The sequence below is a fragment of the Felis catus genome, chromosome B1, assembly GCF_018350175.1.
Source record: "Felis catus isolate Fca126 chromosome B1, F.catus_Fca126_mat1.0, whole genome shotgun sequence".
Classification (NCBI taxonomy): Eukaryota; Metazoa; Chordata; class Mammalia; order Carnivora; family Felidae; genus Felis; species Felis catus.
Genome location: NC_058371.1, coordinates 184,452,392 through 184,468,607, shown reverse-complemented (window position 1 = coordinate 184,468,607; position 16,216 = coordinate 184,452,392). Strand labels below are relative to the sequence as shown.

The window sequence follows — 16,216 nt, the reverse complement described above, 5'->3', positions numbered from 1 at the left end:
AGAGCTTCTAACTCACATGGGGGACTGCTGAAATTACACAACTCCTATTTTGTAGCGCATACATGTATCGTTTGTCCCGCCACAACAGCAAGAATGATGCATAAAACTCATTTTTCCTGTCTCTTCTTGACAGATGCACATTCTGCCAATACCGCACCTTACTGATGAGTAAGGAGGCAGTGACAAGAAGAGAGGTACGAGGGGCTGACCTTTCCTTCTATCTCATCACTCCAGCCTAAGTGGGCGGCTAACACAGGCAAGTAACACGAGTGAAAAAGGTGGAGATGGGGTTCCTCAGTCCTTTCTTTTGCTGTGTTCGAAGAAAGTTCTGGTTTGAATGGGAAGCAGGTCCTCCTGAGGCTGTCAGTACCCCCGGGTACTCGGTTGCAGATATCACGCACCTGTAGTTGACATTGAGCCTTGCTGCCCTTAGGCTTGTTGTGGATCTACCAGAATTCTGTCTTCCTGGGGCACGGCCAATACTCTGTGTGAGTGGGGTGCGGGGGACCATGGACACGTGTCCTGCCCATCCTGCTCACTCCCGCGCTCCATTGCCCCATAGGACTTCGCTTACAAAATGAAGATTAAGATTTTCTTTTTTTTTAATTTTTTTTTTTTCAACGTTTATTTATTTTTCGGACAGAGACAGAGCATGAACGGGGGAGGGGCAGAGAGAGAGGGAGACACAGAATCGGAAACAGGCTCCAGGCTCTGAGCCATCAGCCCAGAGCCCGACGCGGGGCTCGAACTCACGGACCGCGAGATCGTGACCTGGCTGAAGTCGGACGCTTAACCGACTGCGCCACCCAGGCACCCCAAGATTAAGATTTTCAGGACCCTGATGGCAGAGTATTTCCCTTCTCAGTGTGGGGTGCCATGTGACTGCATGCTCGCAAAGCTGGCCATGCTCACCACCCCATGCCAGTCACGGTGTTCAGCAAAAGTTGATTTAAATTAAGAAATGTGTGCAGAAGGACTATAAATTGGTAGCATCTCTCTAGGACAGCTGGAGCACGGGCAGAGAGCTGAGTTGGTGCTAGAGAGTGACAATAAATTCAGGGTTGGGATTGCTTGGGGAGCTGGGTCCCACTCCTGTCTACGTCATTTACTAGCTAAACTGTTAACATTCCTCAATGTCAGTGTCCTCACTTGGACTATGGGGACGGTAACGCATGGCTTCTTAAGATGATTAAAACTAGGTAACGTATGTAAATATTTAGCCCACGGTTGGTTACTGTGTTTGGTATATACAGTCATGCCTCCAACTATAAGGGACATAACATGATAGCTGTACCAGACCCACTTCTGATGCTTGTGTGCATTTTCCTCCTCTGAGTGTTTCCACAGTGAAATGCCAAGCCACAAAAGCTGCTATCGACCCAAGACACGGAGGCCAGAACGGGCCTTGGATTCATTATCAGGATGAGGTGGACAGGTGTCATGTGACTCACTTCCAAATGGACCTGAGCCACTTGGAAGACTACACTAAGGGTCTGCAGCCAGGAGACAGGATGCAAAGAGCACTTAGCGTTTCGGAAACCGTTTGCTGTTTTCTATGGAGAGGCTCCCTTCCTAGTCCCAACCTAGGATGCAGAGACAAGCATCATTTTAAAAAGGTTTTGACGTTATTTTTGTCTAAGGTTAAATATCCAATAGGTGTAGAGAGTTCACAAGTTGCCCTTGTCATTGGCTCCAGCCCTCCCCATACTCCTCCCGTCTGGTTTTCCAGAAACAACCTTTCCCACTCCTTGGACGCTCTCTTCTGGTATTTTGGTCCATAACCATCAGATGATTGTAATGGGTTTTCTTTATGTATCTATTCACCTGTTCTTTAGTAAATGAGGTTTATCTAACACTCCCCCCACCAGCACCTATTGTCAAAATCAGTAGTCAATATTCACATTATTATGATTAATATGATTTACAGTATTATGATGATGCAGAACATTATTTTCTTCCTTTAATTTCTTTCATCAGTGATGTCATATACATATAAATATTTTTTTCCCAATTGCTTCAAAGTGTGTGACAACCTTTTGGTTTCTTTCTTTATCTTTTTTTTTTTTTTTTCATTTTTTTTTTAACCCTTATCCTCTTGATCCAGTGTAGAAGAGTGTTTTGTCTGCTTTTTGAATAGTTGTCTGTCATCTGTAGTTTGCCATGCTCCTTGGATGGAAACCCTGTTTTCTCAAGTTCATATTTTATTATTTTACTCTTTAGTTTGCGTGAATTACCTGAGAAAGGGTACAAAGGAAATGAAATTTTTTTTTTAATTTTTTTTTCAACGTTTATTTATTTTTGGGACAGAGCATGAACGGGGGAGGGGCAGAGAGAGAGGGAGACACAGAATCAGAAACAGCCTCCAGGCTCTGAGCCATCAGCCCAGAGCCCGACATGGGGCTCGAACTCCCGGACGGTGAGATCGTGACCTGGCTGAAGTCGGGCGCTTAACCGACTGCGCCACCCAGGCGCCCCAGGAAATGAAATTTTTGTGTCCATGCATGTATGGAAGTTTACTTTATCCTCACAGCCCAAGAAAGCCCATCCCAAATTACTGGGCTATAGTGTGAGCAAATAAAATGGTGGTCATTTATAAGGCACTAAGTTTTGATGTTGTTTGTTACACAGCACTAGATAACTGATACAGAACCAACTGTTCAAAGCACAGCATTTTACTTAAGTCTAATGTTTTCTCCCGCATCACATTTCCTACCACCTGTCCTTCTGATCATCACTTCTTTGGCTTAATGCCTTGAGAGAATAAATCTCCTCTTGCCTAGAGTGGTCAGAGCAGACCTACAGGTCCGCCAGGGTGCATTATTTAATTTTTAGTTTCAGCTTAATGTCACTGGTGTGTCATATTAGCAGAAAAAAATCATCTTCAGGTACTGGCTAATGTACGGCCTGTGAATAGAGTATAAATTACACCTGTCGGCTAGTAAAATTAGGCCTTTGCATTTGGCTCAATTTAATTACATAAGCTCCAAAGGGGATCTGGGATCTGCTGGTGATATTGAGGTTGTAGTTTTACATTCTAAAGAAGGCTTGACTGAAGTCTTAGGGAGTCAGTAAATAATAAAATAACATTTTTTAATTTCCTTACAGAATTTGGAATCAATTGAAAAATTTGGAATCAATTGAAAAAGAAGACACAGAAGACTAACTAATGGAGGTGAAAATATCCATTTTATTACTAGGGAGGCTTTTGTCTCTTCAGGGGTGGGAGAAAGCTTCTTAACATTCCACTATTGAATTAAACCAATTGCTTAGCCAGTCACAGGCAGAATACTGCAGGCCTCCCCAATGCGGCAAAGAGAGCCCTGAGATTACTACCACGGCTGACCAAACTGAATGGGACCCTGTGTGTTCCAAAGCTGAGCATGGTCCATTTCTTCTCCCAGACTGACCCATCAGATAACTGGGAGGCCCAGATTGTGACTGCCATGGAGGTTCCAGGGCAGTTGAGGGTCCCCACTAACACCATAGATGGAGTTGGAAGGCCACCTTCCACAACTAACAGCGCTTGAGACCCCTAGATAGGTGTTTTCCTATGCATCACCTCATTGACTGTCACTGGAGCCTTAAGAGACAGGAGTTATTTATGGACATTTAGTGAAGCAGATTCAGAGAACTTAGCTGGCGGTTCAGGATGATAGGTTTGAACACAGAGCCCAGTGTCCCATCTGATGAACCATGCTGCCTTGTGACTCACTGATCTCCAGATTATAGGACAGGTTATAGTTATATTGGAGTTGGAGTATCAAGCCATTGTGGAATGAAGAAGCTTAGAGAGGAGGTGGGACAGTCTAGGAACAAGGAATAAAGGGTCTGGGACTCAAGTCTTATCCAATGCGATAAACATGTGCTGAATATGTACCACTTTCTGTATCAACCTCCCAAGGCCAAACTCCCTCGTCCTCACAGGTGCCCTGGGTTTGGCTCCCCACCACCCAGTGAAGTATGTGTGGGACGCAACCCAAATCAAAGCCAACAAGTCACTGCCCAAACATCCAGGGCCGAGGGAAAACGAGCAACATGTTCTCACCACGCGCCACTTCAGAACCAGGTGAGAACCTTGAGATTTACTGGTGGGGGGGAGAAAGTCTCACTTTTCTTCCCTCTGAAGTTTTAGTCCCGAGTAGCCAATAGGGAAGCTTTACTCAGAGAACCGTTTGCACCCCTTGCCATGATCTTACCCGTGGCCTCCGCCGTTCTGTCTGGAAAGAGGGAAGCTTGTTCCTCCCTTGATCTTCCTAACACCCTCACTTTTGCTCCCCAAGATAAAAGGAAGATACTAAGAATCTAGGTGTGGTGGAAGGAAGACATCTTTTCTTTTCTTTTTTTTTTTTTTTTAATTTTTTTTTTAACGTTTTATTTATTTTTGAGACAGAGAGACAGAGCATGAACGGGGGAGGGGCAGAGAGAGAGGGAGACACAGAATCGGAAGCAGGCTCCAGGCTCTGAGCCGTCAGCCCAGAGCCCGACGCGGGGCTCGAACTCACGGACCGAGAGATCGTGACCTGAGCTGAAGTCGGCCGCTTAACCGACTGAGCCACCCAGGCGCCCCAAGACATCTTTTCTTTAAAAACAAACAAACAGGGGCGCCTGGGTGGTGCAGTTGGTTGAGCGTCCGACTTCAGCCAGGTCACGATCTCACGGTCCGTGAGTTCGAGCCCCGTGTCGGGCTCTGGGCTGACGGCTCAGAGCCTGGAGCCTGTTTCTGATTCTGTGTCTCCCTCTCTCTCTGCCCCTCCCCCGTTCATGCTCTGTCTCTCTCTGTCCCAAAAATAAATAAAACATTGAAAAAAAAATTAAAAAACAAACAAACAAACAAAACAGAGCAGGAAGTTTGGGCAGAAGCAGGCTTAGTTGGTGACAGACCAGGCTGATGCTATGGAACGTTGGCTGTGACCGTTGGCTCCTGCTCCCCGCCACTTCCACCTGTTTCTGTCTCAACATCAATCCAACATGGGCATGCTGCCTCTCTTACGCAGGTCTAGTGAGGAAGCGTCAACGAGCCCCTCAGAGAGTGAGACGGGAGCACTCTGCAACTGGGGACTTGATCAGGTGCTACCTGACTTGTGTCTCAGAAAAAGTGGCGGTGGCAGCAGAGAAAAAGGCTGCATTTGAGAAACAACTCCACTCCACTCTGACAGCCAGTTGAATGATGTCCAAGATGGCTCCTTCACATAGCTGCCGGCTGGGAGCTCAGCTGGAGCTGTCGACCAGGCGCCTTGGTTCTCTTTCATGTGGCCGCTCCATGCAGTTTAGGCTTCACAGGGCATGGCGACTGGATTAAAAAAGGGAGTGTACCAAGAGTGAGAAAGAGGCTGCGAGACTCTTGAAGCTTAGCTTCAGAAGTTACACAGCATCACGTTTGCCACATTCCATTGGTCAAAGCAAGGGCAGTCCCAATTAAGGGGGGACGAATAGACTCCGCCAGTCCACAGGAAGAACGGCAGAGAATTTGTAGCCATCTTTAACCAGCACACTAAATTTGTGACTTAAAGTGACCCTAAGGCTTTTTTTTTTTTCACCTGAGAGTGACTAGAAAAATTCTGAATTTTTATGAGGAAGCAAAGAACTTCCCATTGAAAAACTTTAATAGACCAGAGAGAAGGGGCGCCTGGGCGGCTCAGTCAGTTAAGCTTCTGACTTCGGCTCTGTGTCTTCCTCTCTCTCTCTGCCCCTCCCCTGCTCATGCTCTGTCTCCTTCTGTTCTCAAAAATAAACATTAAAAAAAAAAAAAGAACAGAGAGAAAAGAAATAAAGTCGCATACTGTTTGTATATAACTAGTCATATAAATTCAATTTTTCAGTTATAAGAATAACAAAATAATAGGATTGAAATACATAAAACAACATACTGGAAATTTTGATAGAAGGAATTGATAAGTGGAAACGGTGTCATCCAAATTTTAAAAGAATTGTATCTTCTTATTATGAAAAATTTCAAACATATAAAAAAGTAAACAGAAAAACATAACGACCCCCCATGTACCTGTGCACCTAAGTTTCGACAGTTATCAACTCAGGGCCAGTAGTTTTCCACTTCCACCAAAACCTACTTCTGCTTTCTCTATATTGCTTTGAAAACCAGGCTCAAAGATCCCATCATTTGATTCATAAATATTTCAACATGTCTTTGTAAAAGATAGGAATGCTTTAAAAAACAGTCACACGGAAAGAGTGCCTGCGTGGCTCGGTTGGTTGAGCGTCCGACTTCAGCTCACGTCATGATCTCGTGGCTCATAAGTTTGAGCACCACATCGGGCTCTGTGCTGACAGCTCAGAGCCTGGAGCCTGCTTCAGATTCTGTGTCTCTCTCTGTCTCTCTACCCCTCCCCCGCTCGTGCTCTGTCTCTCTCTGTCTCGAAAATAAACATTAAAAAACCATTTTAAAAATACTCACATGGTGACAAATGTTAACAGATTTATAGTGATCATAGTTTCACAATACCTACATTAGCAAATCATTAAGTTGCATACCTGAAGCTAATATAATGTTATGTTAGTTATATCTCAATAAAATTAAAAAAAACATACCCAAATACCATTATCACATGTAAAAAAAAAATTAACAAGAATTCCTTAAAAGTAGTTGGACATTTTAATACATTTTTATTGGACAGGTCTAGCAGGCAGAAATGAATGAAGATATAAAACTGCATTGCCCAGTATCGCAGAGATGTAACTGTGTGTGGCTGCTGAGTATTTGAAATGTGGCTAGTAGAACTGGGAAACTGAATTTTTAATTGGATTTAATTTTACTTAATTTTAATGTAACTTTTAAAAATGATACTTGATTCACTATTGGCAAATTTTTAAGGATGTTGAAAACAACACAAGTATGTGAATCTACTTTTTCAACTGTAAATTTTATGGAATCTAAATATAGATCAAGTGTTCCTGCTGACAGCTTAGCATCCGAATTGAGATGTGCCGTAAATATAAAAGGTACATTGACTTGAAGACTGAGTAGAGAAAAATATAAAATATTTCATTAAGATACTTTATATTGACTACATGTTGAAATGATAATATTTTGGATATAGGGAGCTACATAAATATGCTAATTAAAATTAATTTCACCTATTTCTTTTTACTTTTGAACACGGCTGCTAGAAAAAAAATTTTTTTTTTCAACGTTTATTTATTTTTGGGACAGAGAGACAGAGCATGAACGGGGGAGGATCAGAGAGAGAGGGAGACACAGAATCGGAAACAGGCTCCAGGCTCTGAGCCATCAGCCCAGAGCCTGATGCGGGGCTCGAACTCACGGACCGCGAGATCGTGACCTGGCTGAAGTCGGACGCTTAACCGACTGCGCCACCCAGGCGCCCCGAAAATTTTAAATCCCATATGTTTTCTACAGTATATTTCTATTGAATAGCATTGGGATAGAAAGTCTGAATGATATAATCAATAAAGTCAATTTAATAGATTAATATTGTATTCCCTTTTTCTACAAACATAACACTTTTCTAGGACTTATAGGTCACTTTGAAAATGATTCTATATTGTTCAACAAAGAAAATTTCAATAAATTCCCCAAAGCACAAATTATTCAGAGCACTCTCTAATTTAATAACACAACTATAATCAACAAAAAGACTCAGCCCTATGAAAATAACAGGAAAAAAATGTTTTCATTGCAAAGTAGAAGTAAACAGTCTTAGATTTTTATTTATTATTATTATTATTTTTTATTTTTGAGAGAGAGAGAAAGACAGAGCACGAGTGGGAAAGGGGCAGAGAGGGAGACACAGGATCTGAAGCAGGCTCCAGGCTCTGAGCTATCAGCACAGAGCCTGATGCAGGGCTTGAACTCACGGAGTGTGAGATCATGACCTGAGCCAAAGTTGGCGCTCAACCGACTGAGCCACCCAGGTGCCCCAACAGTCTTAGATTTTTAAAAAACAATAAAATAATGTTTTGCTAATATAATAAAGAAAAAATGTGAAAAAAACACAAACATCCAGTATTAGATACATAAAAAAACAGCCCACATTCACTGAATATTTCCATGTTCTAGCTATTATGCTAAGCACCTTACCTGCCCTCCTTCACCTCCCTGTTTCCTTGTGAGGTACAAAGTTCTATTATCTCTATTTTTCATTTTCTCCGTGTCAGGAGCCAACAACTTATCTAAGGAAGCTCCTCATAGGGAAAATGGAGATTTGAACCCAGGTCCACTGGACCTTAGGTCCTGCCATTTTAAATTTCTCCATTTGTACTGAGTAGTGGAGAAAATTACAGATACAAAAATGTTTAAATTCTGTGTGCAACTCAGCAACACATTTGAAAATCCTTACAAAAAGTGTGATTCTCCAGTAAAATGTAAATTACCAAACTTGAATCAAGAAATGGATAATAATTTTTTTTATTTTTTTTAAGAAATGGATAATAATCTAAACAATCCAATAACATGAAGGAAAAGTTGATTGCCTTCACAAAAATGCTGGGCTGTGATTACAAGAGAAAACTCTTTTAAAAAAAGACTTTCAAGGAATAGAGAATTCTCATGATAAAGAGCTTATTCTAGGACAAGGGACCGGCCACTATGGATATGTGTCACAATTCAGTTTATAAGGCTTACAGAAACAAAGTTTAAAAAAAAAAGTATAGATGCCTTTTACTTAAGTCTATTAAAACAAAAATGTTAAACAAAAATTCCAGTAAATAAGCCCAGTAGTAAATGAAGTATCGAGTGATGTTACATCAGAAATATAAGGAAGGTTTTATATGAAAAATCTACTCATAAAATTCACATCCCTGTCTTCTTGAAAGATACTGTTGAAAACTTTGATAAATTTCAATGTCCATTTCTGATTTATTTTCGAATAGTAAACTTTGATTTTAAAAAATATGCTTTCTTGGGAATGCAAGCTGGTGCAGCCACTGTGGAAAGCAGTATGGAGGTTCCTCAAAAAACTAAAAATAGAACTACCCTACGACCCAGCAATTGCACTACTAGGCATTTATCCAAGCGATACAGGTGTGCTGTTTCGAAGGGACACATGCACCCCCATGTTTATAGCAGCACTATCAACAATAGCCAAAGTATGGAAAGAGCCCAAATGTCCATCGATGGATGAATGGATAAAGATGATGTGGTATATATATACAATGGAGTATTACTTGGCAATCAAAAAGAATGAAATCTGGACATTTGCAACTATGTGGATGGAACTGGAGGGTATTATGCTAAGTGAAATTAGTCAGTCAGAGAAAGACAAAAATCATATGACTTCACTCATATGAGGACTTTAAGAGACAAAACATAAACATAAGGGAAGGGAAACAAAAATAATACAAAAACAGGGCGGGGGGACAAAACAGAGGAGACTCATAAATATGGAGAACAAACTGAGGGTTACTGGAGGGGTTGTGGGAGGGGGGATGGGCTAAATGGGTAAGGGGCACTACGGAATCTACTCCTGAAATCATTATTGCACTATATGCTAACTAATTTGGATGTAAGTTAAAAAGAAAAGAAAAAGAAAACCTAAAATGGTCAGAAAATTAAAAAAAAATAAATTAAAACAATATGCTTTCTTTTTCATGGTAAAAACTCTGTCTCAACACCCAACATCTGACTGGTATAAACGAGAGTCGACATCATACTTAAAAGTGACACAGTAAAGGCACTCCCATTAAAATCAGGAGAAAGACAGATTCAAGTTACCGCCACAGTTATTTACCATTATTCCAGAAGTTTTAGCCATTCCTAAATAATGCAAGAGGAAAAAAATTCCCATTTACAATAGTACCAACGTTCTTAGCTATCCAGGAATAAACCTAGGAAGAAATGTGAAAAGAGAAGGAATCAAAATTAATGTTTATTTATTTTTGAGAGAGAGAGAGAGAGAGAGAGAGGTAGAGAGAGAGCGCACCTGAGCAGGGGAGGGACAGAGAGATTGGGAGGCACAGAATCCAAAGCAGGCTCCAGGCTCTGAGCTGTCAGCACAGAGCCCAACGCGGGCTGGAACCCACGCACTGCGAGATCATGACCTGACCTGGAGTTTGTCACCTAATCGGCTGAGCCACCCAGGTGTCCCAGGAATCAAAATTATATATACCATATAATCTTTACTAAATTTTAGTAGAGACAGTGAGCAACTTTTTAAATAGTTTCTTAAACTTTCGATTTAGCATCAGCTAAATTTTACAATCAGCAAAAGGTAAATAACAACAAAGATAAAAGTTCCTAGAGAGAGAGAGAGAGAGAGAGAGAGAGAGCGCGGGCCCGAGAAGGAACTGTGGGAAGTTTGTGGTGTCGGGAGGGGAATGTTGGGAAAGGAATGACTTGAAACCAAGGTGCACACCCTCCTCTTTCAAGGACTTCTTAGGAAATCCTACTTCCTGGAATATGTCTCTGTTCATCCAGAGATGAAGGTGACTGTCTCTCAGTATATTGCAGATCAAATTCCTCAGTGAGTCAGGCTGAAACCTGCCAGCAATTAGACGGCTATAAAAGCAGAGGACAGCGTGCGGCGTGATAACATTTTCCCAACTGGGTGAAGTCCTCGGTCCCAGAAAGCATGACGGTGGGCTTCTGGGCCCCAAGCCTTCTCATGGCTTAGTGAGACCTCGTCCCAGCCCAGGGCAAGAATGAGTCTCTTCTGGCCAACTTTATTTTTTACTTCTGATTTCCTAGTGTCAATTCGGAGACAGGGAAAAAGAGATTGTGTGTGTGTGTGTGTGTGTGTGCGCGCGCGTGCGTGTTTGCGTGTGAGTGTATACAAAAAGCCACTACATTTTCCAGACATTTCCTTTAAAGTTCACCCTCTTTTGATGGGAGGAGCCAAGATGGCAGAACAGCATGGAAGGTTATTTGGGGTCTCACTTCCATGAAATAAAATTCACCCTCTGTCTAGGGTAACAGGAACTCTCGCTCACTCCCGTTAACTTCTTCTTCTTTCTTTTTTTTTTAATGTTTATTTTCAGAGAGAGAAAGAAAGAGTGCAAGTGGGGGAGGGGCAAAGAGAGAGAGGGAGAAAGAGAATCCCAAGCAGGCTCTGCACTGTCAGTGCACAGCCCGATGCAGGGCTTGAACTCACGAACTATGAGATCGTACCCTGAGCTGAAATCAAGAGTAGGACGCTTCACTGACTGAGCCACCTAGGCGCCCCGGTCCTGTTAACTTCCGAGGGTCTCTTGGAGCGCTTGCACCTTCTGGTCGTGATGGGTCATCCTTGTCTTTCCCTGAACTGCACCTTCTGTCTCCTATCCAAAGCTCCTGGTCAGCGCATCGCTTCTTACTTATTTGGTGCCACCTTACCCTTTCATTTATGTCTCCAAAGCGCCAAGACCAGCTGTTTAAGGTCCCAGGCTTTCCTGAAAATGTGAAAATGCCATTGGGTGGACAGTGAAAGAAGAAAAACTTTAATCTCAACTCAGTCCCTGAACCACATGGGATCACCTGGAGGGCCTTCTGGTCCGGCTTTCTCCTTGGCTTACCCCCCTGGGGCTCAGCCAGCTCCTTCCTCGCAGATCTCAGTCTCCATTCATTTCTCCTTCCCCCTAAACCCAGGGACCTCCAACTCCCTCTGCCCGCGGTGTCCATAGAGGAAGCCCCCAATCAATGAACACCTTAGCAAGCCAAGGCGGGCACGCTCGACCTTCGCCGGGCAGAATGGTGCAGCTCTTTTTTCAACATTGCAGTGTCCAGGCTAGGCCTTGGCATAAACATAATGTTCTTCTCCACAGAAAGCGGTCCCTTGCAGTCCCCTGTTTCTTGGATGACTTCTGTGGGTTGCTTACTGCAGGAATGTTTTCAATTCTGCAGGACCAGTCCAAAGAATAGCACCAGACCCCGTCCCCGTGATGACAATTCAGTGGGGTGAAGTCCTGGAATCTGCATGTTTAGAAAATCCCCCAAGTAACTCTGATGCAGATGATCCTCAAATCATATTTATAAGACCTCTGCCGGGGGGGCCTGGGTGGCTCAGTCAGTTAAGGGTCCGACTCTTGATTTCGGCTCAGGTCGTGATCTCACAGCCTGTGCGTTCAAGCCCCGCGTCAGGCTCTGTGCTGACAGTGCAGAGCCTGCTTGGGATTCTCTCCCTCCCTCCCTCTCTCTCTCTCTCTGCCTCTCCCCTGCTTGTACTCTCTCTCTCTCTCTCAAAATAAATAAGTAAACTTAAAAAAAAAAGTTTATAAGATCTCTGCCCCCAGCAAAGTGCAAAAATAAAGACTCTTTTTAAACACAACTTGCCAGACCTTCTCATCTTCCTTCCTTCACTCCCTCCCTTCCCTCCTCTCCTCTTCCTCCTCCTCCTCCCGTTGTCTACACACACCAATGTTAGTCATTTCTGGGTGAAAAGAAATATAAAGAAAATTATATGCAATTATATATGCTATATGTTTATTTCTATTATGTATTTATAATTATATAGTCACATATAAGAATTTGTTAACATGATAAAATACGTGTATATTTATCCCTCCACCTAATTTTTGACCTTAGATTTACACTGTTTGGTCACAAGTAAGAAAATGCAATAAACAAAAGGAAACCTCAAATGACCCCCAGGAAGTGTGTCAACTGGGAAACTGAATTTGCCCCAGGAGTGTCCCCTTGCTCAAGCACAAGGCTTCGTCTCTTAATATCTTATCTAAGTCCCAACTGACTGTCAATGCTGACCAAGGACAGGAAGTTCTTATGACTCTGGTCTGCTGAGCTCTGAGCTTGGAAAGGGGAAAAAGTGCTCAAGGCGAGAGGTCACCTGCCTCGGATGTGCAGGGTAGGACCTAGATCATTTTTTTCCTCTTTCCCTCTCCACCTCCCACCTTCTTGCCCCGCTGGGCATCTGGGGCCTCTGTGGCACCCTGGTGAGTGTGGTCCCTCTCCGATGCTCCAGCTTGAAGTGTGACTCTGATCATGGTGCCCTCACCTGGGAAGCAGGAAAGGGGGCTAATAAACCTTTCTTCACCCGAGCGTTGGGAGAAGTGAATGAAAATGCTGTATCTTGCAAACCATATGCCAGTCGTTCAGGCAGTCATTTCTTCCTTCCACAGAACCTTAGGAAATTCTGCTGCGTCGGGAGGCGCCTTGGGCACCCGATGCGCGGACGACAGACGTGTGTTCCTACTTCCAAGAAGCTTCAACCATCCAGAGGGGGAAACAAAGTCAGCGCGGAAGCTTTGCTAGGGCAGGAGCCAGTCCAGACGGCGAGCTAACCCTGTCCCCTCCTTCAGGGCTCTGTGACCAGAGGCAAGTTATTTAACCTTGGTGACCCACGGCCTTCTATCTCAGGAATGGGAAGATGCCATTTTCACAGGGGTGTTGTAAGGATTCAGTGAGATTTCCCCAAACCTCAGGTATTGGCATCTCCCCTTTAAAATGTTTGCTTCATCTCCCCGCAACGTGGGCAATCAGTTCATTCACATCGCCACCCACTTTCGCTTCCTCCTAAGTGGCAATATCTGTGAAATCTCGGGTTTGGTGTGTGAGTCCTATTTTTTGGTTTCCTAATGGACACTAAAGCAAATGCACATGACCAACAGGCACATGAAAAGATGCTCTACGTCGCTCCTCATCAGGGAAATACAAACCAAAACCACACTCAGATATCACCTCACGCCAGAGTGGCCAAAATGAACAAATCAGGAGACTATAGATGCTGGTGAGGATGTGGAGAAAGGGGAACCCTCTTGCACTGCTGGTGGGAATGCAAACTGGTGCAGCCGCTCTGGAAAGCAGTGTGGAGGTTCCTCAAAAAATTAAAAATAGACCTACCCTAGGACCCAGCAATAGCACTGCTAGGAATTTACCCAAGGGATACAGGAGTGCTGATGCATAGGGGCACTTGTACCCCAGTGTTTATAGCAGCACTTTCAACAATAGCCAAATTGTGGAAAGAGCCTAAATGTCCATCAACTGATGAATGGATAAAGAAATTGTGGTTTATATACACAAGGGAATACTACATGGCAATGAGAAAGAATGAAATATGGCGTTTTGTAGCAACGTGGATGGAACTGGAGAGTGTTATGTTAAGTGAAATAAGCCATAAGCCATACAGAGAAAGACAGATACCATATGTTTTCACTCTTATGTGGATTCTGAGAAATTTAACAGAAGACCATGGGGGAAGGGAAGGAAAAAAAAAGTTAGAGAGGGAGGGACCCAAAGCATAAGAGACTCCTAAAAACTGAGAACAAACTGAGGGTTGATGGGGGGTGGGAGGGAGGAGAGGGTGGGTGATGGGTATTGAGGAGGGCACCTGTTGGGATGAGCACTGGGTGTTGTATGGAAACCATTTGGACAATAAATTTCACATTAAAAAAAAAAAGTAAAAAAAAAGTAAAAACAAAAAAAGCAAATGCACAGCTGTTAACATTTTTAAAGTTCCTGTGGGTCAGAAACATTTCCTGTGCCCCCAGGGATACAAATACTACACTTAGGACAATATCGAGCTTCCTAATTAAAGCCCCTAGCACGTTGCTTGGTGCGCAGTAAGGCTTAAACGCACACAATTCTGTGGATCCTGAGGAGGTGAGAGGACCCCGTGTCTTGGAGGTGGGGCGTGGGGGAGAGAACAAGGTGATATCTGAAATAGCACTAAAGGCTGAGCCCTCCGCCACAGAACACGGACAGCAAGAGAGGGCTTTGAGGAAAGGGGGAGGGGGAAAGGGAGGTGCTTTCCAGGAAAAGGGAACAAAGGCCAGGATCAGAATGGGACCTTAGAACTTCAAGGAATTGCTGCTGGCCTGCTGTAAAAGATGAGCCTGGAGAGATAGATAAGGCAGCTCAGATAAAGATACAGGAGGACGTGCATGCTCTCTGAGGAGTTTGGACTCGATCCTGATGGCTATAAGGAAACTTGCTGAGAAGTCACGCGTTCCCATTTCCAGCCCAAGAAGATCTCCGAGAATGTTCAGGGTGGCTCAGCGCAGGGGCCTCCACAGGCTGGGTGCCCCAAGGTTGCCTGATAAATCTGCAAAAATACCTCTCACCCTCCCATGCCTTCATTCACTCATGGGCGCTTTCAAACAATGCAGCCCATATGGTAGCTATTAGTTTATTTCGGCAGAAATGAGCACTTGGTTTCCGCTATCAGCTTCTACTGTCCTGAAAAGCTATGGCTGTCAGTGGTCCTTCACTTACCTGGTGGTGAAAGCCAGGAAACCGGGAGCTGTCTGCAATTAACCCTTTCTCCATGCACCCTCCACAACCAGGGGCGACAGGCCTGTCAGTTTCCCCTTTCCAATACTGATCAAATCTCGTCCCTTCTCGGCTCCCTCTGTCCTTGCAGTTCAGACTGTTTGCATCTCTGGCCTCAGGGCTCTGGAGTGAGCGCCGCACGGGTCTCCCCACTGGTCACACCTGGATTCTTAAATGTAGGTGATCTACAGGGTCCCAAGCAAATCCTTTACTCTTACTAAGTCCTTATTTCCTCTTCCGGAGATAACGCATTCAGACATCTGCCTCAAGGGGTTGTAGCCGAGATTACGTGAGATACTGAGTGAAGCATTTTGCTTTACTGCACGGCGCATGGTAGAAATTCAATAAGGGCTTGGTATTATTATTACAACCCTCTCTCCACCTCCCTTCTGTAATCTACGACTGCCAAAGATACCCAAACTCTATAAATGAATAAATGGGCCTGGTATTAGTCATCGGCCTCTTGGATAGAGTCCGTGGGAGTCTGTCCTCTGAGTGCAGAGATCTGTCATCAACGCTGAGTTGACACAGGCTGGCTAACACACAGCCTTTCAGGATTAAAATGTGGATCTGTACTTTTCCCACCCCCAGCTCAAGCTTCCAGCAAGGGAGCTTCTTGGTTAGCCTTTCACTTTCACTCTTTCACTTCTTGGTTAGCCCTGGCCCTAAACTACTAAAATATGTGCTGATGAGCTGTGGTCATTCTCCATGTCCTGAGCAGCTATAGATTGCCGATTACACAGGCAACCGTGGATCCACTGAGTGGGATATTGGGGTTTGGGAGGGTGGCAGAGGGCAGGGATAAGGCACTATCCTACCAGGGCGTGATTGGGGCAGACACCTCTGACACGAAACCCTCACATCCAGCATGAGTAGAAGCTTCTCTTACAGCACTGGAGGATGGAGTGGGTATGGAGTGGGAGTGGGGTGGAGGAAGAGGGCAGAGAGAGGTCTCAGATTTCCCATGCATCTTTCCTGGCCAGTATTTTAGAACTCCTTTCAAATCAGCGGGTTAATGTAGCACAGCGAGGCCACATCAGGCTG

At 44.1% G+C, this 16,216-nt stretch overlaps 1 protein-coding gene across 5 annotated transcripts in view; it reads left to right on the top strand.

Annotated features, from left to right (window-relative positions):
- SLC34A2 (solute carrier family 34 member 2) overlaps positions 1 to 13,445 on the top strand; it is a 45,553-nt gene extending 32,108 nt beyond the window's left edge. For 3 of the 5 annotated variants that reach the window (XR_006597168.1, XR_002156464.3, XR_006597170.1), the window contains exons 14-17: positions 134 to 1,616; positions 3,106 to 3,172; positions 3,925 to 4,066; positions 13,024 to 13,445. The gene's annotated coding sequence lies outside the window, so the exon portion shown is untranslated. Of the gene's footprint in view, positions 1 to 133; positions 1,617 to 3,105; positions 3,173 to 3,901; positions 4,067 to 4,994; positions 5,613 to 13,023 lie in introns of those variants that run through there. The other 2 variants (XR_002156463.3, XR_006597169.1) reach the window with 2 other exon arrangements.
- The last annotated feature ends 2,771 nt before the right edge of the window (positions 13,446 to 16,216 follow it).